Source organism: Molossus molossus, unplaced genomic scaffold (genome assembly GCF_014108415.1).
Source record: "Molossus molossus isolate mMolMol1 unplaced genomic scaffold, mMolMol1.p scaffold_m16_p_6, whole genome shotgun sequence".
NCBI classification, from domain to species: domain Eukaryota; kingdom Metazoa; phylum Chordata; class Mammalia; order Chiroptera; family Molossidae; genus Molossus; species Molossus molossus.
Genome location: NW_023425399.1, coordinates 33,299,575 through 33,323,817, shown reverse-complemented (window position 1 = coordinate 33,323,817; position 24,243 = coordinate 33,299,575). Strand labels below are relative to the sequence as shown.

The 24,243-nt window shown below is 37.4% G+C and overlaps 2 pseudogenes; one reads left to right on the top strand and one right to left on the bottom strand.

The window, feature by feature from the left end:
* The first annotated feature begins 937 nt into the window (after positions 1–937).
* On the top strand, positions 938–1,307 carry LOC118618971 (annotated as a pseudogene).
* A 499-nt stretch (positions 1,308–1,806) lies between these two features.
* Positions 1,807–24,243, bottom strand: part of LOC118618525 — a 39,517-nt pseudogene continuing 17,080 nt past the window's right edge.

Genomic DNA, 24,243 nt, shown 5'->3' with positions numbered 1-24,243 from the left:
TGTTAGGTTACTTGTCTCATTAACTTCCTGGGTCTTTAGGTGGAGAGGAAATGTGCTCCAGGAGCTGTACTTAAAGAATTACACCCGAGGAGCTTCACCCACCCTGATCTGATTTCAGATGATATTTTGGACTTCACGCTGATGTTGCAATGCAATGAGACTTGGAGATCTGGGAGGGTGCGAATGTATTTTGCATGTAGTTTCTAAGATGGCTGCCAATGATCTCACCTCCTGGTAGTGCATCCTTTGGGTGTGGGAGGGACCTAATGACTAGCTTTTAATGTGTAGAATAAAGCAGAAGTGAAGGGATGTTACTTCTGATATTAGGATCTCTCTTGACCTCTTACTTGCTCACTCTCATGGAGGCCAGCCACCAGGCTGAGAACTGCCCTATGGAGAGACCCACATATGGCAAGGGACTGAGGGAGGCTTCCAGCCAACAGCCCACAAGGAACTGAATCCTACCAACAACCACAGAGTGAATTGGGAAGTAGATCCACTCTGGTGGGACCTCAAGATGAGTGTAGCCCCTGCCATCGCAGACACATGAGAGGCCCCGATGCAGAGGATCTAGATAAGCCATAAAATAATTATCAATATTATGTTGTAATAGAACGTTTGAAAAATATGAATTAGACACATACACATAAACACACGAAAGAAAAACAAGTCAAATGCAGTCCTACTACCCAGAGATCATCACTGTTCACATTTTAAATGCATCTTTTCAGTTTGTTTTCTGTATAAAAAGAAAAGTAATATTAAAAGCATATGTCCCACTGGCTAGATGACCAGTTCCTTGAGGTTAGGGACTGTGAGCAAATCTTTTTCTTTTTAACTTCTAATACCATGGAGTATTGTGTCTGGCAAATGAAAAGAGGTCAACTGGACGTCTTATCACGGCAGTGGTGGCAGCAGCTGTCCTTCGAATTTCAATATGCTGCCCAAGGACAAGAATAAGAAAAGTGCTAGAAAGTCAGCCAGAAAAGACAAAGGCCCAGTGAAGAAATCTGGGGGCAAAGCCAAAGAGAAGAGTGGTCCAAAGGCAAAGTTCGGGACCAACTCCATAACCAAGTCTCCTTTGACAAAGCAACACGTGACAAACTAGGGAAGTTCCCAGCTATAAGCTTATAACCCCAGCTGTTGTCTCTGAGAAACTGAAGACCCGAGGTTCCTTGTCCAGGGCAGTCCTTCGGGAGCTCCTTAGTAAAGGACTCACTGAACTCGTTTCAAAGCACAGAGCTCAAGTAATTTACACCAGAAACACCAAAAGTGGGGATGCCCCAGCTGCTGGTGAAGATGCATGAACAGGTTCCACCAGCTGTACATTTTGAAAAATAAAATTTTATTAAATTATTTTTTAAAAGAGGTCAATTAACACTCTTTAAAATGAAATGACAACACTTCAAACAAAAACTACAGGGCTAAAATAGGATGTTTATTATAAGTATTTTCTCAATGTAAATTTTTATTCTTTAATTTTAATTTTTTTTATGTGTCAATACTCTTAATGTTGTATACATAAAATTATAGCAAAAAGAAAACTATAGTCTGGCTGGTGTGGCTCAGTGGTTGACATCGACCCATGCACCAAGAGGTCGCCAGTTCAATTCCTGGTCAGGGCACATGCCCAGGTTGGGCCCAATCCCCAGTGGGGGGCATGCAGGAGGCGGCCAGTCGATGTTCTCTCTCATCAATGTTTCTCTCTCTCTCTCCCTATCCTTCTCTCTCTAAAAATCAGTAAAGAAATAAAATTTTTTTTAAAAAGACAACTATAAAACAGATGTAGTCCCTCTATTTTCATGATCAGCACATGGCATTACAGTAAACCAAGTTTGTTTCCACCATAAAGTGTGGCTCTCCCTTTAGTTCACTTTGTGATGGGTCATTAACAATATCTTCGAATCCAAGTCTCATCATTACTTCTCAAAATATCCAATGAAAGATTTGAGCTGCAAGAAATGGAAGATGCTGAACCTGTTGCGCTGCCTTGAATTCTATTTGTAATTTTAGTGGAGCAAACAGACACTGGATATTTCTCAGTATGGAAAAATTTATCTTGGTTGAGCTGGAATATTTTTTTTTTCCTGGTAATTCAAGAGGATGACTGGGCAAAAGTTCATTTTTTGAAAAACCTTTCAAAGAAGATCATGACTTTCAAAAGGTTCATTTGCTAAAAGACAGGTAACTGCAATACTGTCCTTTAGCTGAGATCCAAGTCCTCTGGCATTCACCGTCAGCTCGCTCTGTGAACAGCCTCTGCTCACTTACCGTTAGCCAGCCCCGCTGCTCGCTTCCATTTCCCCTCAATGTAAATTTTTAATAGGAGATGGTCAAGTTGCTTTATATCCCTCTTAAGCCACGATTTATTAAGGTACTGGTATTCCACTGCTTTTAGTGCACCTAGTCTACTAAATTCTCTCTCCAACAAAGGCTTGGTGTCCATATAGGAATAGTTTTCAGGGATTGCATTCTGTTGTATGAGTATTACTATACTCTTAATAAAGAAGTAAATAAATCTACTTGTAATCCAAAGATACAGGCTAACATCGGATTAGATACTTCTAAACTCAAATTTTATAGATGAGTGGTAAAAATTTCCAAGGATTATGGGATGCCATAGTTACTATGTGGAAACAACCACATTAAAAAAATGATAAAGATATCAGATTTGCAAGCTCGCCTTTTCCTTCCGATCAAGAGAGAGATTTGTTTAGACAGCTGAAACAGGGCTCTGTACGAGATGTTTAGTCTCCTTGACTATTCCCCAAAGATTATCAGAAAGGAATAACCTAACTAATTTGATGTTTTGACAGAGCCTGCACTGATTATGAGAGTGATTTTTGTACTTGATATGCTTACATAACAACCTGTATGACTTATGTGACTGCAAACAATATATATTTTTAATTTTAAGTTCTCCAAAGAGCACTTCAACAATGTGAGAATACAGAGCATGATGGATCTTAGAGATACCTACAATTTCTCTTATACCATATGAATGCCTAACTAGCTTTGATTATACAAACTAAATGAGGTCATGATACCTATGATAATAAAAGATACTAACAATGTGTAATTTAAGTATCCTGTGGAAAATACTTCACTAATGGTTGGTTTAAAATGTCTAACATGCAAAGAAAGATTCTCTAATATAGTACAAATGAAAGAATTAAGGAAGTGGGGTTTTTTATAAGACCAAATAAGTATTTTGGCTTCAAAAGCTCTTTGAATTTGCGTTAGTTGTCCAATTTTATCTGTGCTGCCAAAATCCTAACTTCTTTTGATTAATAAAATGCTAATCCTGGTGGACTCCTATGGTTCAGTCAACTTGAATGCTACATGTCCTGTGAGCCCCACAAAAGTATTGAGCAGCTGTCACTGATTTCATTCTCTTCTGTATTATTTCCCTTTTCTTTTCTTTTTTTTTTTTTCTTCACCCGAGGACATTTTTCCATTTTTTGTTCAGATAGAGCGGGAGGGAGAGAGAGAGAGAGAGAGAGAGAGAGAGAGAAACATCGATGCGAAGGGACACATCGAGTGGCTGCCACCCGCACGACCAACCAGGGCCGGGGACAAACCGCAACCAAGGCACATGCCCTTAGCGGGAACCGAACCCCGGCCTCTCTGTACCGCAGGCCGACGCTCCAACCGCTGAGCCAAACCGGCCAGGGCTCCCTTTTCTTTTTTTGTAGCTATCAGGGTTTCCTATTCTGCATCCCGAGCAACCTCATACTACAATATTCAGACCTCGGTCTTACTGTAAGTCACAAAACAGTGCCTGAGGCTTAACTAAGTTGCTGTTTTTTCTTGTCATTTATTTCTGTCAAAATAAGCTCCTCTGAGATTATTTTCAAGATTTTTCATCTCATATTTTACCATCTGAGTTTAAATAATGACTTTTTTGAACCCAGCCTGTGTGGCTCAGTGGTTGAGCATTGGCCCATGCACCAAGAGGTCGCCAGTTGATTCCCGGTCAGGGCACATGCCCAGCAGGGGACAGGCAGGAGGCAGCTAATCGATGTTCTCATTCATCGATGTTTCTATCTCTCCCTCTACCTTCCTCTCTCTCTGAAATCATTAAGAAAAAAAAATTTAATAATGACTTTTTTGCGCTCTTAAGAAAGTGGTTTTAAAATTATTGATAACTACAGCATAGGGAATATAGTATTACATTGTAAGAACTATGTATGGTTGCACGTGGGTACTGGAAATATCAGGGGGGACACTTTGTAAAGTATGTGATTGTCTAATTACTATGCTATACACCTGAGACTAATACAAAATATATATATATAACTGAAGAAATTTTAGTTATAGAAATCATACATGCCTCTAGTGGGAACCAAACTCGGGACTCTCTGGTCCACAGGCTGATGCTCCAACTACTGAGCCAAACAAGCCAGGGCCTAATATAAAATAATATTGAGTGTAAACTGTAATTTAAAAACTACAAAAGCAATGTGTGTTTTAAAAAATCATTTATAGTATTTTCTGACAAGGATTGTATACAACTTTAGGAAACACAAATTTATAAAAAATTTGAACTGTGGTCATAACAACTAACAAGAAACTCTCCAGACACCGACAGGCTGTCCTATAGGGGCTTCTGACCAATAGGCTATAGATTGGAAGTTCCAACAACCCCTTCTTGGGTTCGATTAATTTACTAAAGTGGTTCACAAAACTCAGAGAAACATTTTACCTACTAGATCATTGGTTTATTACAAAAAGATAGAACTGAGGAACAGCCAAATTGAAAGAAATGCATAGGGCAAAGCACAGGGGAAGGGCACAGAGCCTCCATGCTGCGTGCACCATTCTCCCTGAGTCTCCACGTATTCACCAACCCAGAAGTCCTCCCAACCCCATCCTTCGGGTTTTTATGGAGGCTTCATTACTTAGGCCTCATTGATTGAATATGGGCCATTGGCAATTGATTCAACTTCCATCCCTTATTTCTTCCTCAAGGTCAGAGGGTGGGACTGAAAGTTTCAACTCTATATTCTTGACTGGTTCCCCTGGCAACCAACCCCATCCCAAGGTGATATCCCAAACTCACCTCATTAGCATAACAAAAGACAGTTTAGCTCTCATCTCTTATGAAATTCCATAGGTTTTAGAAGCTCTGCCAGAAACAAGGATAAAGACCAAAATATGTATTTCTTATTATAAATCACAGTATCACAATCTGCCAGAGAACGCAGGTCTCAGAGCAAGCAGCTACCCACCAAACAGGAGAGACAGACAAGGTAGATACAGAGAATCACAACTTATCAGAGCAGAAACCACAAACAGAAATCCACTGGAGGAACGCATGCAAGTAGGAAAACTGGAACTGTAATTAATGAATTTCTGGAAGTTCTGTGTGGACAATGCTGAGAATTAAATACTCCAAGGGGACCTAGTCATAGGGGAGACCCACACTTCTGTGAGTTTTGCCCCTCAGGAGCTCTACTTAGAGTGAATATGGAAGAAAAATCCCCTTGTGCTTCCAACAAGAGGGGGAAAGCAACCACTTTAAGTACACTAGAGCATCATCTTAATACGTCTGCCTTCAGGAGAAACTGTTTTGCCAAAGCCTATTTTACAAAACCTGCTGGATTTTCTCAGAGCCTATTCTACCTGAGGGAAGGGAAATACCCAGCTCTAGCCCCCTCTAGCTTTCCAGGACTGAATGTCTGCCTTTCAAGAAAAAAATTACAAGGCATACTCAAAGACAAAAACACAGCTTGAAGAGATTGAACAAGCATTAAAACCAGAGTTAGATATGCCATAAATCTTGGAATTACCAGACGAAGAATTTTTTTTAAATATATGATTAATAGCCTGGCTGGTATGCTCAATGCTTCAGCATTGACCCATGCACCAAGAGGTCACCGGTTTGATTCCCAGTCAGGTCACATGCCCGGGTTGTGGGTCCATTCCCCAGTGGGGGGCATGTAGGAGGTGGCCAATCGATGTTCTCTCTCATTGATGTTTCTCTCTCTCTCTTTCCCTCTCCCTTTTTCTCTGTCTAAAAATCGATAAAGAAAAAAACATTTTTTAAAATATATAATTAATATAGTAAGGACTTTAATGGAAAAAGTAAACAACATGCAATAAACTTCTGTTCTACCAAAGACAATGTCAAGAGAATGAGAAGACAAGCCACAGACAGGGAGAAAATATTTGCAAAACACACGTTTGATAAAGGACTGTTATTCGAAACATATAAATAACTCTTAAAATCTAACAATAAGAAAACTGATTAAAAAATGGGCAAAAGTTCTGAACAGACACCTCACCAAAGATGACATATAGATGGTGAGTAAGCATATGAGAAGATGTTCACCATGAGACTTCATTAGGGAATTGTAAATTAAAGCAACAATGAGATGCCACTAGACACCTATTATAATGGCCTAAATCTCAAACACTGACAACACCAAATGGTAGATAAATTAACTGTGGTATATCCAGACAATGGAATATTAGAACTAAAAAAAATGAACTATGAAAAATCATGGAGGAAATGTACATGAGTGTTACTAAGTGAAAGAAGCCAATCTGAAAAAAAAAAAGCTATGTATTATATGATTGATTCCAACTATATGACATTCTGGAAAAGGCAAAACTAAGGGCAATGTAAAAAAAATTAGTGGGTGCCAGGGATTAGAGAGGAGGGAGGGATAAATAGGTAAAGTACAGAAGATATTTACATCAGTGTAACTACTCTATATGATGCTACAATGTAGACACATGTCATCATACATCTGTAAATCCACGGAATGAATATACATCAAGAGTGAACCCTGCCCTGGCCAGTTTGGCTCAGCGGTTAGAGCGTTGACCTGCGGTTTGGAGAGACCTGGGTTTGGTTCCCATTAAGGGCACGCACCTCCGTTGCAGTTTCTCCCTGGCCCTGGTTGGGTTATGTGGGTGGCGGCCATTCCATGTGTCCCTTTTACATCGATGTTTCTCTCTATCTCTCTTTCTCTTCCTCTCTCCCTCCCACTCTATCTGAACAAAAAATGGAAAAATGTTCTCAGGTGAGGATAAAAACAAAAAATTAAACTATGGACTTTAGGTGATAATGATGTGTCAATGAAGGTGCATCAATTGTATCTGGTGAAGGATGTTCATAATGGGAGAGGTTGTACATATATTTTGCTGTGAACTTAAACTGCTCGGAAAAAAATAGAACTTTTATTTTTTATTTTTTTTAAATATTGACTTTAGAGAGAGAGGAAGGGAGAGGAAGAGAGAGAGAGAAACATCGATGAGAGAGAACATCAATTGGCCACCTCCTGCATGCCCCCTACTGGGGATTGGGCCCACAACCTGGGCATGTGCCCTGACCAGAAATTGAACCAGCAACCTCTTGGTGCATGGGTGGACGCTCAACCACTGAGCCACGCCAGCCAGACAAAAATTAGAACTTATTAATCAAAAATATAGTGAGCAATGTTTTGGTGAAAATTCTGCTATGTGAGATGTCTGAGATTTTGCTGCCTATGGTTTCACAATTTACATTTAAGTCTTTTATCTGTTTTGACTTTATTCTTGTGTATGGTATAAATTGATGGTCTAGTTTCAGTTTTTTTGCATGTACCTGTTCAATTTTTCCAACACCATTTATTGAAGAGGCTGTCTTTGCTCCATTGTGTGCTCTTGTCTCAAATATTAATTGAGTGCAATGGTTTGGGTCAATTCCTGGGTTCTCTGTTGATCTATATGCCTGTTCTTATGCCAGTACCAGACTGTGTGTTTTTTTAATATGTTTTTATTGAATTTTTTTAGAGAGAAAAGAAGGCAGAGAGAGATAAAGACATTGATGTGGGAAAGAAACAGCCATCGGTTTCCTCCGGCACACTCCCCACCACGGATGGAGCCCAAAACTGGGGCATGTGCCCCAACCAGGAATTGAACCTGGACCTCTCAGTCCATGGGACAACACTCAGTCTACAGAGGCATACCCACTGGGTGAGGCTGTTTTGATTACAATGGCTTTGTGGTATAATTTGATATCTGGTATTGTGACCCCTCCTACTTTGTTCTTCTTTCTCAAGATTGCTGCAGCTATTCGGAGTCATTTTTGGTTCCATTTAAATTTTTTTTTTATCCTCACCCGAGGACATTTTTCCATTTTTTGTTCAGATAGAGTGGGATGGGGAGAGAGAAAGAGAGAGAGAGAGAGAGAGAGAGAAACATCGACGTGAAAGAGACACATCAAGTGGTCGCCACCCACACAACCCAATCAGGGCCGGGGACAAACTGCAACCGAGGTACATGCCCTTAGCAGGATCCGAACCCGGGTCTCTCCAGACCGCAGGACGATGCTCTAACCACTGAGCCAAACCGGCCAGGGCGGTTCCATTTAAATTTTTGGAGTATTTGTTCTAGATCTGTGAAATATGTCATTGTTATGTTAATAAGAATTGCATTGAATCTATAGATTGCTTTGGTAGTATGGACATTTTAATGATATTAATTCTTCCAATCCATAAACATGATATATACTTCAACTTGCTTGTATCTTCCTCTATTTTTTTCTCCAATGTCATGTAGTTTTCTGAGTACAGGTTTTTTACCTTCTTGGTTAATAAACAAATGGGACTATATCAAAATTAAAAGCTTCTGCACAGCAAAAAAAAAACCATCAACAAAATGAAAAGGGATCCCATTGCATGGAAGAACATATTTTCTAATGATACATCTGATGAGAGATTAATTTCCAAAATATATAAAGAACTCATATAAACTTAACAAAAGGAAGACAAACAATCCAATTAAAAAATGATCGAAGGACCCTGACCGGTTTGACTCAGCAGTTAGAGCATCGGCCCATGGACCAAAGACTTGTGGGTTCAATTCTAGCCAAGGGCACATACCTCAGTTAGGGTTCGTCCCCAGCCTTTGTTGGGGTCATGTGGGAGGAGACTGATCAATGTGTCTCTTTCATATCAATGTTTCTCTCCCTCTCTCTCTCCCCCTCCCAGTCTATCTGAAGATATTTGAAAAAATATCCTTGGGTGAAGATTAATAAAAAATTATCAAAGGACATGAATAAACACTTCTCTAAGGAGGACATACAGATGGCCAACAAGCATATGAAAAAGTGCTCAAAGTCACTAGTTATCAGAGAGATGCAAATTAAGACTACAGTGAGGTATCACCTTACACCTGCCAGATGGCTACCATCAATAAATCAACAAATGACAAGTGCTGGTGAGGATTTGAAGAAAAAGGAATCCTAGTACACTGATAGTGGGAATGCAGACTGGTGCAGCCACTAAGGAAAACAGTATGGAATTTCCTCAAAAAATTAAAAATGGAACTGCCATTTGACCCAGTGACCCCACTTCTAAGAATATATCCTAAGAATCCTGAAACATCAATCAGATAGAATATATGCACCCCTATGATTATAGCAGTTCTATTTACAATAGCTAGAAACTGGAAACAGCCCAAGTGCCCATCAGTAGATGAGTAGATAAAAAGGCTGTGGTATATTTACTCAATGAAATACTATGCAGCTATAAAATGAAGAATCTCTTACACTTTGAGACAGCATGAAGGGACCTAGAGATTATTATGCTAAGCAAAATAAGCCAGTCAGAGAAAGACAAGTATCACATAATTTCACTTACATGTGGAATCTAATGAACAAAATAAACTAACAAAGTAGATCCAGAGACATGGAAGCTTGGAACAGATTGATGAATCTCAGAGGGAAAGAGGGAGGAGGGCAGGAAGAGATAAACACACACACACACACACACTCACACTCACACACACACACACACTCACACTCACACACACACACACACACATATATGCTTAACCCTTGGACACAGATGATCGGTGAAGGCCTGGGATGAGGGTGAGAGCAGGGTGGAGGGGTCAGTGGGGACAAGAGGAGGGAAATCTATAATACTTTCAACAATAAAAATACATTTAAAAAATAAATAAACATATCTTTAGCTTTAAAAATATATGTATGTCTATATATATAGACATACATACATATATATATAGTTGGCTATTTGATTTACTCTTCTTTGAATTATCTATATCTATTGACCATGTTCTTATTTGGAAGAGTGCTTTGTTTACTATAGATGTTATTATAGCTATTAACCTTTATTTGTCTTCTGTAATGCAAATGTGTGTGTGTGTGTGTGTGTGTGTGTGTGTGTATACACATATATGTACATATATATACATATATATATTGCACATTGTTTTTCATTGCTTTCATTTATTGGATATTTTACCATTTAAAAGTCTTTAAAAAAATAAAAGTCTTTAATTTTTCTCTTGTCAAATATATCTGTTTTTTAGTTTCTGAATTTCTTGTCTTGATTAAAACCTTTTGGCATTCTGCTCTGGCCAGTGTGTCTCAGCTGGACAAAGCGTCATCCCATATACCAAAAGGTCGCTGGTTCCATTCTTGGGCAGGGCACATACCCAGGTTGCAGGGTTCAGTCTTTGGCTGGGGTGCCTAGCGAGGCAGCTGATCACATCAATCGAGTTTCTCTTTCTCTCTCTCCCTCTCCATTTCTCACTCTCTAAAATCAATAAAAAAACAAACATTTCCTCAGGTGAGGATTAAAAAGATTCTTAACCTTCTAAATATTCTTTTAAGAATTTTACCTTGTACATTTAAGTTTTAATCCATCTTTCATTTACTTTTATGTATGATATTAGGTAGAAGTTCAACTTAATTTTCTTCTAGATCAAGAACTGGTTTTACCATTATCATTTATTCAGGAAATTATTTTTTCCTAATGAATTGAAATACCACCTCTGTCTTTATGTTAAATTCTCTTCTATGTGCTGATGTCTTTCTAGAGTTTAAAAAGAAATTCTTTATTGATTTATTTGTTTATGTTTTTTTTGTTATTTATTGTGGGTACGTTGGTTAATAAAGTTATATAGATTTCAAGTGTACAGTTCCATGATACATCATCTGTATATTGCAACATGTGCCCACCACCCAAAGTCAAATCTTCTATCACCATGTATTTGAACCCCTTTACCCTTTACTACACTGTCCCCTATTTGCTTATTCTTAAACCAATACCTCACCTATTGATTATAATGGCTTTATAAAATTGTTAGTATCTTGTAAAGGAAGTCTCTACTTTACTGTTTCTCTCTTTTTGACTATTTTTAAGTTTTATTCTTCATATAAATTTATGCAATTACAAAATGAATACTAATTGGAATATTAATTCATGGAAAATTAACACTTGGGGCTATTAAATGTTTCCACCCAAGAATGTGGTGGTCATTTTATTCATTAAGTAAGATCTTGTTCATAATCTTCATTAAAATTTTAAAAGTTTTTTTTATTATAGACCTTGAACTTTTTTAATACATTACTTTTTAAGTATTGTATTATCTTGTTTCTATTATGAATAGGATTAATTTTCACTACTCCATGCCTAATACTATATTTCTATATTTTTGAAGATTATGAATACCTTTCACTACTAATAAATTATAGATAACTTTGAAGATTTATGTGTTTATTTTTTCCCATTTTCATTATTCTGAAATTTAAATGTGTCTTAAAATCCAAGTGTACATTATTTTGGTGTCCTTTTCCCTATACAAAAACAATTGTTAAGTTGATGACGTGTTTTAGAGACTATTACAATTTTGAGGAAATAAGTATATCTATACAATTTACATAGATGGAAGGAAGCAAAGGTGTTTGAGAATTCTGTCTTGAAGACAGAGAGACCTTGGTTTAAATACTTGATTAAACTATTAACCACTGTGAACTTTTTAACCTCATCTGGTTTTTGTGAAGAATAAATGACATAGTGAATTAAAAGTTCTTAGCATAGAAGTTGGCATATAATCAGAACTCAAATGAGAGCTAGGCAAAACCTTCCTTTGGATTCCACTAGGTTGACAGTCCCAAATTATTTTAGAAGTTCAAAAAAAGAGAGAGAGAGAATATTTAAAAAATTTAACTGGCATAAGCTTATAAAACTATAAATTTATAAAGTTGAGTGGAGTTACCTTTTATTCAATCATTTTCTTAATTTTGAAGTCCTCTTGTAGGCTTAGTAATTTAACTGGGTATAATCTTATTCCATTAGGTTATGTTAGTGACTATACACCATGGGCATATTTATTAAATCTCCCTGACAGTTTTGGTTCACAGAAACATAGATTAATGAGCTATATTTTACTCTTTATCAGAGTATCTGATATATCTTAGTATTGAGTAGATGACTTCATTGTGAAGGAATTTAATATTCCTTGAATTTAAGAAAAATGGATTGAATTTGTATCAAAAAATTATTAACATGTGTTGTCAGTGTGCTTAAAATATTATCAGAACTACCTTTTGCATCTTTTTACTCTTAAAAAGAAATGAATAAACATATGTGGTATAAATCAGAATTTAGTATTATTATTTTTAATCCTATCCCAAGGATATTTTTTTTAATTGATTTTTTAGGAAGGGAGAGAGAGAGAGAGAAACACTGATCAGTTGCCTTCTGTACGTGCCCCCATCAGGGATTGAACCCAAAACCTTTTGGTTTATTGAACGATGCTTCAACCAAGGCTAAGTAGGAATCTATTTTATGATTATATTAACAAATTAAGAAACACTTGGGTTACTCATCAAAATAAGGACTTAAAATCTAAAACAGAAATGTCTATGTTTCTCAAAAGAAATTACTAGTCATTATTATTTATTTTAAATATGAATTTATTATACATGAACATTGCATAAAATTAGGCTATTCTTACTTGATGATGAAATATAATGGAAAATTTAACTTTATATTTATAGCATGTGAAACCAAGGTCTTTAAAACACAGATGAATTCAAGTTCTTGTTCACTCTTTTACTTTTTTTAAGCATTATAAGAAATATCTTCATCATTTTCTACTATGAATTAAATCCTGATTATCTGCATGAATAAATCCTTCTACTCACATTTGAATCCTTTCTGGTTTAATTTTCACTATAATGAATGTGTTGATGTAAATACTGGGACTCTCCTGCGGAAGCAACTTCAACATGTAAACAATCTGCAATTGGTTATTTCACCCATGAGTTATACTTTCTTAGAACCACATTAAGTTTCAACTCACTAATTCAGTGAAGACCTACTGATTGCTTACCATGTCAAGTCATTGTGTGTGTATCTTTTTCCTACCTAGCTTCCTTCTCTCATTCCTTTATTTCTCATCCCACACTATTTTAAGTATAAAAAAAACATTTTGCCTGTTCTGATTGAGCGTAAAGTCTGAAAATCGTCCACATAAAGGTAAATTAATCTGAGCTATGAAGGAGAGATATGTCATTTCTATGAGAGAGCATAAAGGGAGTCAGGAGGATCTTACCTAAGGAAAGGTGATTGGGATGAGATCATAGAATGATCAGAGTTAATTAAGATAAAGAAAGAATTTGATGATTCCAGGCAGAAAGAATAGCATATAAAAAGACCCTTTGGCAGGAGGGAACATACATATTTGAAGAATTGAAAGGTCACTGTGGCCAAAGCTTAGAGAGTGAGAGCAAATGCAGTGAAAGATGATCCTGAAGACTACGGTGGGGGTCAGGCCAGGCCAAACTTTGTAATGATAAAGAGTTTGGAATTAATACTACAAGCAGGAAAAATACTGGCATTGTTTTAAGTTGAGGTAGGAGGGCAGCAGAGGGAGAAGTAATGAGTTTGGCAAGGAGAAACTAGTTAGGAAGTTATTCACTAGAATAGGGAAGAAATGATACAGCTAGTGGTGGAGTATAGATGAGGGATATGGATGGTTTCAAGCAATATTCAGCAGATAAACACAACAGGACATGTGATGATTTAAATAATCACATATGGCCCCGCTGGTGTGTCTCAGTGGATTGAGCATCCTCCCATGGACTGAGAGGTCCCGGTTCCATTCCTTGTCAAGGCACATGCTCGGGTTGCTGGCTCGATCCCCAGTAGGGGGCAAGCAGGAGGCAGCTGATCGATGTTTCTCCCTCACATCAATGTCTCTCTCTCTCTCTCTCTCTCTCTCTCTCTCTCTCTCTCTCTTCCTCTCTCTCTAAAACCTCAATAAAAACATTTAAAATAATTATAATAAATATTATAATAAATAATCACAAAGGGACAGTTGGGTGGTTAGAGATAATGCCCTGCTTTTAGCTGACTATTTTGATGACTGGTGGAAAAAATTTGCTGGAGGGATGGTAGTTTTGTTTTAAACATAAAGAGTCTAAATTGCTCTCTCACTAATCAAGTGAAGAGATTAAGAAGGCTGTTATGTGATTGGTGGGGTGCCCTCTGTGTTCCCATCTGTTACTGGTGGCAGTAAGTTCTTTCGATATTACAAGGAAAGCAATTTCCTGAGACTCACATGGGAGGATGAGTGATCTTTATTTCTGTGGAATTAAACCTCTGGGTTTTCAATGTCTCAGTTCCCTTTATCTCACCATGGAAAAAGACATCCAACTATGTCTTTAGCAGAGCAAGAATTAAGTCCACTTCCCAGAGTCTTTGCTCCACATTAAAGCACAGTTTAGTCTAGCATCTGGCTAGCTTAGCTTGTGTTCCTAGTGGCAGTCCACTGCATGTGGAGTCTACATGGCCATGGGCCATGTGGCTGCTTAAGGCCACGTGGCTATGGAGAGGGAGTACTGGTCACAGAGCAAGAGAGGAGCAAGCAAGCAAGAGTGAAGCAAGAGAGAAAGAACTCTTTGTCAATTGTCTTTGTTCCACAGGCTAGACTGACAAGCAAGCACCTTCCCTACGTCACCCCAACTTCACTGTGTGTGTGTGCCCCTATCTCCCTTTCCCTTCCCCCAGTGATCTGCAGGGAATGGAGCAGTGGTTCCCTGGGGAGCATAAAATTGTAGCTTTCTGATGGAGCTGTTCAGATCATCATGCTTATAATGTCTGATTTCCCCTTTGCTCTCTTTCTATTATTAATATTAATAACTAGCTAATTATGATGATAGCAGTGAGATGTACAAATCTAGAGCTCAGAGGATGGATCCGGGGTAGAAATATAATATGTGAGTGATTTGATGTAGATAGTTGTTGAAGCTGTTCATTCACTGATTCATTCAATTAATAAATATTTATCACACTCCTACTATGTGCCAGGCACTGTTTTATGTTCTGGAGATTCATATAAATTTTAGAATTAGTTTGACAAGTTCTTTAAAAATCCATTGGACTTTTAATTGGGATTTTATTATTTGTGCATAATAGATGTCTATGTAATATTCAGGTTACTCATCCTTAAAAATGGTATATCTTGACTCTTGGGTTTTTAGTACTTTAATACTTTTATGTTTATTTCATTATATACCTTGCATGTTTCTTATGTTGAGTTAATTTCCAGATATTTTATAATTTTTGTTGTTGTTGCTATGAATAAAATATCTATGTCATGGTTCTCAATTGGTCATACCTGGCCTACAGAAAGACCATTGGGTTTTGTATGTTCAACTTTTATTCAGTTTTCTTACTGAACTCCCTTTTCTTAGTCTAATAAATTAGTTGAAGCTCTTGGCCTTTGAAGCTAAAGAGGTGTATCATCAGCAAATAATAACAGTTTTGTCCCTTCTTTTCCTTTTCTGACATTGCAGTGACTTGGACTACCAGTAAAGTTGAATAATAAGAGGGTAGTTAGACTTTCTTTCATATTCTTTTGTGATGTTCCAAGTTTTACAAATTTTTATTCCTACCTGCTTGCTAAGAAATATATATTTTGGGATATAGAACAAAAGAATATATATCATTCAACAGTGTCTTTAAATGCTGGAGTTTACATAGAAAATAAGTAATTTATAAAATAATTTAATTTATAGGCTTTATTATCATTATTATAAAATTTCAAATGTCAAGTTTTGCTATTTAAATAGATTTTCCAATAAACTATTGATATAACAGTGGCAATTCCAAACAAGAAAGATCTTTTTGGTTTTCCGGTTTGGGATCTACATCCTAAAATATATCAAGTGAGCTTAGAAAATAACAGGAATAACCAAGCTAAATTGAAGTGTATGTCTGAAAGTTTACAAAAATGCTAAGCTTGCACAGTTAATGATGACCCTGTAGCATATGTTGCAAATAGCCTTTTGCTTCCTGTTAATAACAGCTTGCCATCTAAATAGAATAATGTAAAGTATGCTGAGTACTATTCTTAAAATAAATGTTGCTTTTATTTTCAGTGAAGAGTAAACCACTGCCTTTGACTTTGTACCATCTCCAAATGCTACAAAATAAATCTGCCTAAAGGTACATCAAACAGCCATTATGCAAGTCTGAATTTAAAATGTACTCAACCAGGCTGATCAGTGAGGAGCGTATATATCATTGCTAATCTGCAAAACATTTGTGTGTTTTTTCAGACCCATCCATTAAATTGCATAATTTTTATGGAAGTTCAATGTTAAAATGAATAAAACTATGATGAGTTTGGCATGCCTGCTCTGTAGATAAGAGGAAATGATTTACATACTTCTAGAAAAATATACATTGTAATGAAGAAAACATTTAGACTAAATGGTCACTGTCAATATTTTCAGTCAAATTATGAAATGATTGAGACTGTTCTCTAACCTTAACCAAATTTAAGAGCAGATGACTTTCATTTTGTGCACTCTTAAACAAGAATTTTAGAAACCCTTCGTACCACAGCACAACCCCACCTCACTTCTTGCTTTTAAATATATATAAATTAATGAAAATGTTAGGTGTATATTTCAATTAAATCATTGTATAGAGTTTTATTTGTAACTGCAAATAAAAAATTACATAAGTAATATTAATCATGGTATTTTGGGATAATGTATGGATGGTTCTATATTTCAACTTTTCTATGTTTAAAATCATTAACACCGAGTATATATTACTTTCATAATAAAAAAATAACTAGTATTTTTAGAAGTTGGTTTAAGGCAACAAGAAACATGCTTACTAGAGTAAAGCTTCCCAAGGGTAGAATTTTTTCATGTGTTACAGAACTAGAAACAAACCTTGTGCTCAAATCTTGTACTCCTCAGGTCTCTGCCTTCCATTGCCCCAGTCTCCTTGGAGTAAAACTTGACCACCAGGAAACAGAAGACAGAAGGGACAAGCAGAATAACTCTCCCAGTGAAATCTTTACCAAGTCTTGGCAAAGCGGTTGTACCACTTTTTGCATTGATGGGCAGGGGGTGCCCTCTCCTACCTTGCACATTTCACCTGCATTTGGTCTGGTTGGCTGCAGCAATGATCAGACCATGCTGCTTCTTGGGGCTTGTTCATTTCTCTCTGCACCATCCCATGTTCCTCCACTCTTCACACTCCTCACCTCTATGTCATGGACACCAGGCCCATTACATGAATGCTAAAGCAAAGACGCATTTCATTCATTCAGAAATCATTCACTACCCACTGTGTGCTAGACATGAACCATGTTATAAAAGGAAAAATATAAGACAGTAACAGCCCTCAAAGAGCCAGCAGTCAGGGCCGGGGCAGGAGAAGCAGCCACTTAAATGTCTTGTACAGTCCCCTGTGATAAGTGCTTTGAGGGTGTGAGGTATGCTTGTGTACAAGCTGCCAGAATAAAGGAAATGAGTTGCAATGAATTCTGTCAGGGAAAAGAGGACAGTCATGGAGGGATGAACCAGGAAATGCCATTTGGGCTGAGCCTTCAAGGTGAATTGGTAATTGCCATGCCGACTTTAGACAAAACATGCAGAGAGAGGGGCTTTTCACGATATATCAGCACATTGCACGTGTGTTTCTCAGTACCCAAAACTTCTAAATTAATGCACTGGCTTCACAAAGTTCAAGTGGGGATGGGAAAAGGAAGAAAATGGAGAAGTATATGAAAAAATGATAGAGGAAAAGAAGATAAATAGGGAAAAGACCCAAGAAAGAGAACTATTTATTATTATGACTTTCCCTGATTATAAAATCCAAAGACATAATCCAGAGTTGCAACTCTCTTCATATCTCTTAAACTGGCCTTAAAGTGGTAGGTAGAAGAATCAAGTAGCCAGCCTGATCACCAAGTTGGTACAGTCTAAAGCAGTGGTTCTCAAACTTGGGCTGGCATAAGAAAAATGTGGAGAACTTTTTACAGGTTCCCTGTGCCCCACTCCAACAACTCTGATACAGGAGATCAGGCATGGGGGCTGAGGTTTTGCATTCCTCCTGTTGGCCAACAGGCCATCCTTTGAGAAATACATGTATAAGGAAACAACTGGAAAAATATGGAAATCAGGTCTGGACACCAACATCTAATACTGAGGATATTTTCTAAAAGCTTAAGCTAATAGCCCTGGTTGGTTTGGCTCAGCGGTTAGAGCATCTGCCTGTGGTCCAGAGAGACCCCGGTGTGGTTCCCGCTGAGGGCATGTACCACGGTTGCAGTTTGTCCCTGGCCCTGGTTGGGTTGTGTGGGTGGCAGCTACTCAATGTGTCCCTTTCACGTCGATGTTTCTCTGTCTCTCTTCCTCTCTCTCCCTCCTACTCTATCTGAACAACAACAACAAAATGGAAAAATGTCCTCGGGTGAAGATAAATAAATAAATAAAGAAGCTTAAGCTAATAGAACAGGGCTATTATTAAGAGCATGGATTTGATGTTAAGCAAAATGGTTACAATCCCAGTACTCCCAATTCTTAGTTAATGACATTGGATAAATTACTTAATCTCTCTGGGCTTCAGTTTCATTTGGCTGCATGTTGACAAACACTGAAACTATGTGAGGAGTACATGAGGATTCATTATACTATATCCTCTATTTCTGTACAGGTTTGAAAAATGTAAAGTATTTTGCTATCACAAGAGAGCAGTAACAATTCATAACAATCCAATCTGTTTTTCTTTTGCATTATTGAATGCCATGTTAATTCTCTCACATATCTGATATCTTTGACATGAGAATATTTATAGAACATGCATTAAATTCTCTGCTTCTAAGTGCCTTTATCATTTATAAAGTTCAAAAGAACATCTCTGATTATTTGGCCCAGTGCAGGTGAAAATAAACATTGAAAACATCGAGTCCTGATTGAGAGATCTTCAAAAGGTCTTAAAATTATTAGACTCCCAAGAGAACGGAATTTAATTTTGCACCTATTAATTGGAGAGTTGAAATGTGAAAGGGGATTTTAGAAAAGGTTCGCTCTGAGAATGTCTGAACTCTGAAATGTCATCAACAATAATTGTTCATCTCATCAAAGTATTTGTCCCAGACTTCCTTTAGACAGCTGCTTCCACTTGAGCACTTAAAATAACCCAAATTTGATTAACTCTATTTTTTTTAAAGAGCACACCTATTTGGTAGAATATCTGTAATTATATTCTGAGCTGGAGTCTTCAAAAAAGATTGGATAATATTTTTTTTGTGTTTTATGCCTTATTGAACTATAACATACAGAAACAAAAAAAAGTGCACATAAATATACAATTGATGAATGTTTATAAGCTAAACATACATATCTAATCAGTACTCAGATCAAGAAACATACATTCCTCCTTTGTGGACCCTTCCAGTCACTACTTCTTCCAAGAGAAACCACTATCCTGACTTTTATCACAAAGATCAGTTCTGCCTGTTTTTTGTGCTTTATGTAAAAGGACTCATAATGTCAATAAGTACTCTCCATGTCTAGCCTCTTTCTCTCATTATTTTTTAAATATGTTTTGATTGAACTTATTGGGGTTACATTGGTTAGTTAAATTATCAAGTGTACAGTTTCACAATACATTATCTGTATATTGTACTGTGTGTTCACCACTCAAAGTCTAGTCTCCTTCCACCACCATTTATCTTTCCTTTACCCTCCTCTACCTGCCCCCTCCCCCCCCCCCGATTTCCCTGCTGGAATTCACCATACCGTGTCTATGAAGTTTTCCTTTCTTGCTTAATCCCTTCACTTTTTCACCCAGCCCCCAGCCCCCTCCTCTCTGACAGCGCTCAGTCTGTTCTCTGTATCTATGAATCGGTTTCTATATTTTTTGTTTATTTATTTTGTTCATTAGATTCCACATATTCATGAAATCATATTGGTACTTATTTTTCTCTGACTGGCTTATTTAACTTAGTATAATTCCCTTTAGGTCCATCCATGCTATCACAAAGGTAAGATTTCCTTCTTCTTTTTAAAACATATGTTTTTATTGATTTTAGAGAGAGAAGAAGGGACAGGGAGAGAGAGGGAGAGAGAATCATTGATCAGCTGCTCCCTATGGGGACTGAGCATGAAACTGGGACATGTGCCCCGACTGGGAATCTAACTGGCAACTTCTCAGCGTATGGGATAATGCTCACCAACTGAGCCATACCTACCAGAGCAAGATTTTCTTCTTTTTTTACAGCTGAGTAGTATTGCATTATGTAAATGTACCACACAGACTGACAATCCTCAGAAGAGGGGGTGGGTGTGGGTAGGGAAGAGATAAACCACAGAACTTATATGCATATATGTGTAACCAATGAACATAGACAACAGTGCTGGGGATGGGGTGGGGGGGATCAGGAGGAGGGTGTCAATGAAGGGAAAAGAAGAAACATCTGTAAAAAAATTAATTAATAAAAATAATTAATTTAAAAAAATATACCACAGCTTTTTTGTCCACTCATCTACTAATGGGTACTTCGGCTGCTTCCAAATTTTGGCTATTGTAAACAATGCTGCAATGAACATAGGGGTGCATATATTTTTTTGAATTAGTACTTTGGGTTTCTTCGTATATATTCTCAGATGTGAGAGTGCTGGGTCAAAAGGCAGTTCCATTTTTAATTTAATACAGAACCTCCATACTGTATTCCACAGTGATTTCACTAGTCTGCATTTATATCAACAGTGCATGAGGGTTCCCTTTTCTCCACATCCTTGCCAACACTTGTTTGTTGATTTATTGATGATAGCCATTCTGACAGGTGTGAGGTGATTTCTCATTGTGATTTATTTTTATTATTTTTTAATAATATATTTTTCTTTATTGATTTTTTTCTTTAGAGAGAGAAGGGGAGGGGGAGACACACACACACACACACACACACAGAGAGAGAGAGAGAGAGAGAGAGAGAGAGAGATTTATTATTCCACTTATGTATGCGTTCATTGGTTGATTCTTATATGTGCCTTGACCAGGAATGAAACCCAAAACCTTGGTGTATCAGGACGCCGCTCTAACCAAATGAGCTAGTGGGCCAGGGCCTCACTGTGGTTTTATTTTGTGTTTTTCTCATGAATAATAATGTTGAGCATCTTTTTATATGTCTATTGGCCATCTCTATATTCTCATTATTACGTTGGTGAGATTCATCCATGGTGTTTTGTGAAGTTGTAAATATTTCATTCTCATTGCTATTTTTATATTGTATTAACCAAATGGATCACATTTCATTTATCTATTTGTTCTTTTGCTGATGGGTATTTGAGTCATTTCCAGTGTTTGGCTACTATAAATAATCCTGCTAAGAACATTCTGGTACATGTCTTTGGGTGAGCATATGTACACATTTCTGTTGGGCATATAAGTAGGAGTGGGCTGCTGGAGGGTGTATGCTTCCAGTCAGTGTTAGCAGATAAAGCTTGGGCAACTCACAACTAACAGCATGTGAGAGTTCCAGTTGCTCCACATCCTACTTTGTGTCTTTAATTTTAGCCTTTCTACTTCCGGTCAAGATGGTGGCGTAGGTAAATGCAGTATCACTTCTTCCCACAACCACATCAAAGTTACAGCTAAACTACAGAACAACCATCATTCAAAACCACCTGAAATCCAGCTGAATGGAAGTCCTACAACTACGGACTTAAAGAAGCAGCTGCGTCGAGACTGGTAGGAGAGGCGGAGGCGCCACGGGCTGGTCCCACACCCATGTGTGGTAGATAAAATTTAGGAGGACACCTCGGCTGGGAAGGTCCTCCCTGAGGACTGAGGGTTCCCCATCTTACACCAGGTGCCCTGCTCAGGGTTCCAGTGCCAGGAAGAGAATCCCTATAACTTCTGGCTATAAAGGCCATATTAAGAGTTTCCCAGACAAGAAAAAGCTAAAGGAGTTCATCACCACCAAACCAGTATTATATGAAATGTTGAAGAAAACGATAAAAAATATGAACAAACAAAATGGCAATGAATACATAGCGAGCAACAACTGAGTCCACAAACAAAATGAACAAGCAGAACAGAAACATTCTCATAGATATAGAGAACATTTTGTTGGTTGCCAGATGGGAGGAGGGATGGGGGAATGGGTGAAGAAGGTGAAGGGATTAAGAAGTACAAATTGGTTGCTAGACTGACAAACCTCAAAGGGAAGAGGGGTTGTGGGGTGGGATGAAATAAATCAAAGAACTTATATGCATATATGCATAACCAATGGACACAACAATGTGGGAAAAGGCAGGAGGGGGGGTGGGAGTGGGGAGGAGGGGGTCAATGGGGGAAAAATGAGGAACATCTGTAATACATTCAACAATAAAGATTAAAAAAAAGAAAAAAAAAAACATAATAATAGCCTTTCTGGTGGATTTCAATTTGTGTATAGTTTTAATTTGCATTTCACTCATAATTAATGAAGGTGAACACCTTTTCAAACGTTCATTGACCATTTAGATATTCTCCTGGGTAATGTGTGTCCAGATCTTTTGGCTATTTCTCTCTGTTTATACTTTTTATTTCAGTTGATCTGTAGTTCTTTATTCTGGATAAAGTCTTCTGTTGGATATATGTATTGAAAATGTTCTTTCTGTGGTTGTATGTTAACTACATTTATGGTGACTTTTTGTTTTGTTAATCCTCACCCGAGGATATTTTTTTCATTGATTTTTAGAGATAGTGGAAGGAAGGGAGAGAGGGGGTGAGAGAGAGAGAGAAAAAAATATTGATGTGAGAGAGACACATCAATTGGTTGCCTCTTGCTTGCACCCTGACCGAGGCCAGGGATTGAGCCTATGACTCAGGTATGTGCCCTTGACTGGGAATCAAACTCATGACCCTTTGGTTCTTGGGAAAATGCTCTAATCATTTAGCCACACTGGCCAGGGCCCTTTATGGTGCCTTTTGATGAAAATAAATTTATAATGTTAATATGGCCCAATTAAATCAATTCTTTCAATTATGTGAATGTTTTTGTATTCTGTTTTTTAAAAAAATCTTTCCTCCCCAAAGTCATGAAGATGTTCTATATTTTTTTTTCAGAAAGCTTTATTATTTTCACCTTTTATACTTAGATCTACAATCCATTTGGAATTTATTTTTGGGTAAGGTGTCATAGATAGGTAACGTGTCTGCAGGGGTAAGATGAGTCCTTTTGAAAGAATTAATGTGTGGTATATTTGATAGAGGAGGGAAGAAGGGAAGGTGTTTATGGCCACACACTTAAAAATGTTTTTAAAATGTATACGTCTTCCCATCTGCATCGTCTTATTACTCTATCCACCGTCAGTAATCCTGAACAAGATGAGAGATGAATTCAATATTATTTATTGATCTTCCAGTATAAACTTCTTCTTTTCTTGCATTGGATGGAAAAATTATTGAGTTCATCTTAGCATATGGCAACAACAAGAGAAGTTAAGTGAAAGCCATAAAATATCTATCATATATGAGAGAAATAAAGGAAAAAGTTTATATTATTAACAACCAACATAAGTCACTTTTTCTACAATAAAACTAAATTTCCTTGCCTCCGTCTGTCTTCATTATTTCTCAGACTCTCGTGCTTTAAAATCTGCCCAGGGGGATAGCAGGTACCATCAGCTTCAGTAAAAGGATCTGCTCAGGAAGTGATCAGACTGTGAGGAGCTGAAAGAGCAGGGATGTATTTAGTTTCTTAATGTTGAAAGCCTGGGCTTAGAAACCACAGAGCTTGATTTAGATCATCCTCAGCCTCTGAAAGCTGGAGGGAAAATCATCAGTGACAGGTAATTATCTAAAGCAGAACATTTAAAAAAACGATTGATGACATTTTCTAAGTGAAAGATACTTCTCGATCAGTTTAGAATATTTCATACCAATTTGTTCGAATCTTAACTTGGAATTTAATTGCCGAGAATTTGCATTTTCTTCATCCAAATGTATAATGAAGATTTACCACCTTGTGGGGTGAGATTGTGTGTGTGTGTGTGTGTGTGTGTGTGTGTTCTTTAACTGTAGTAACAAAGTGTCAAAATGAACCCATCTTTCATTACTACCTTTTGTGGAAGAAAAATCTATGAAAGTTTAATATATAAGAAATAAGAACCTAAGAAACGTGGCTGGACAAGACCCTCTA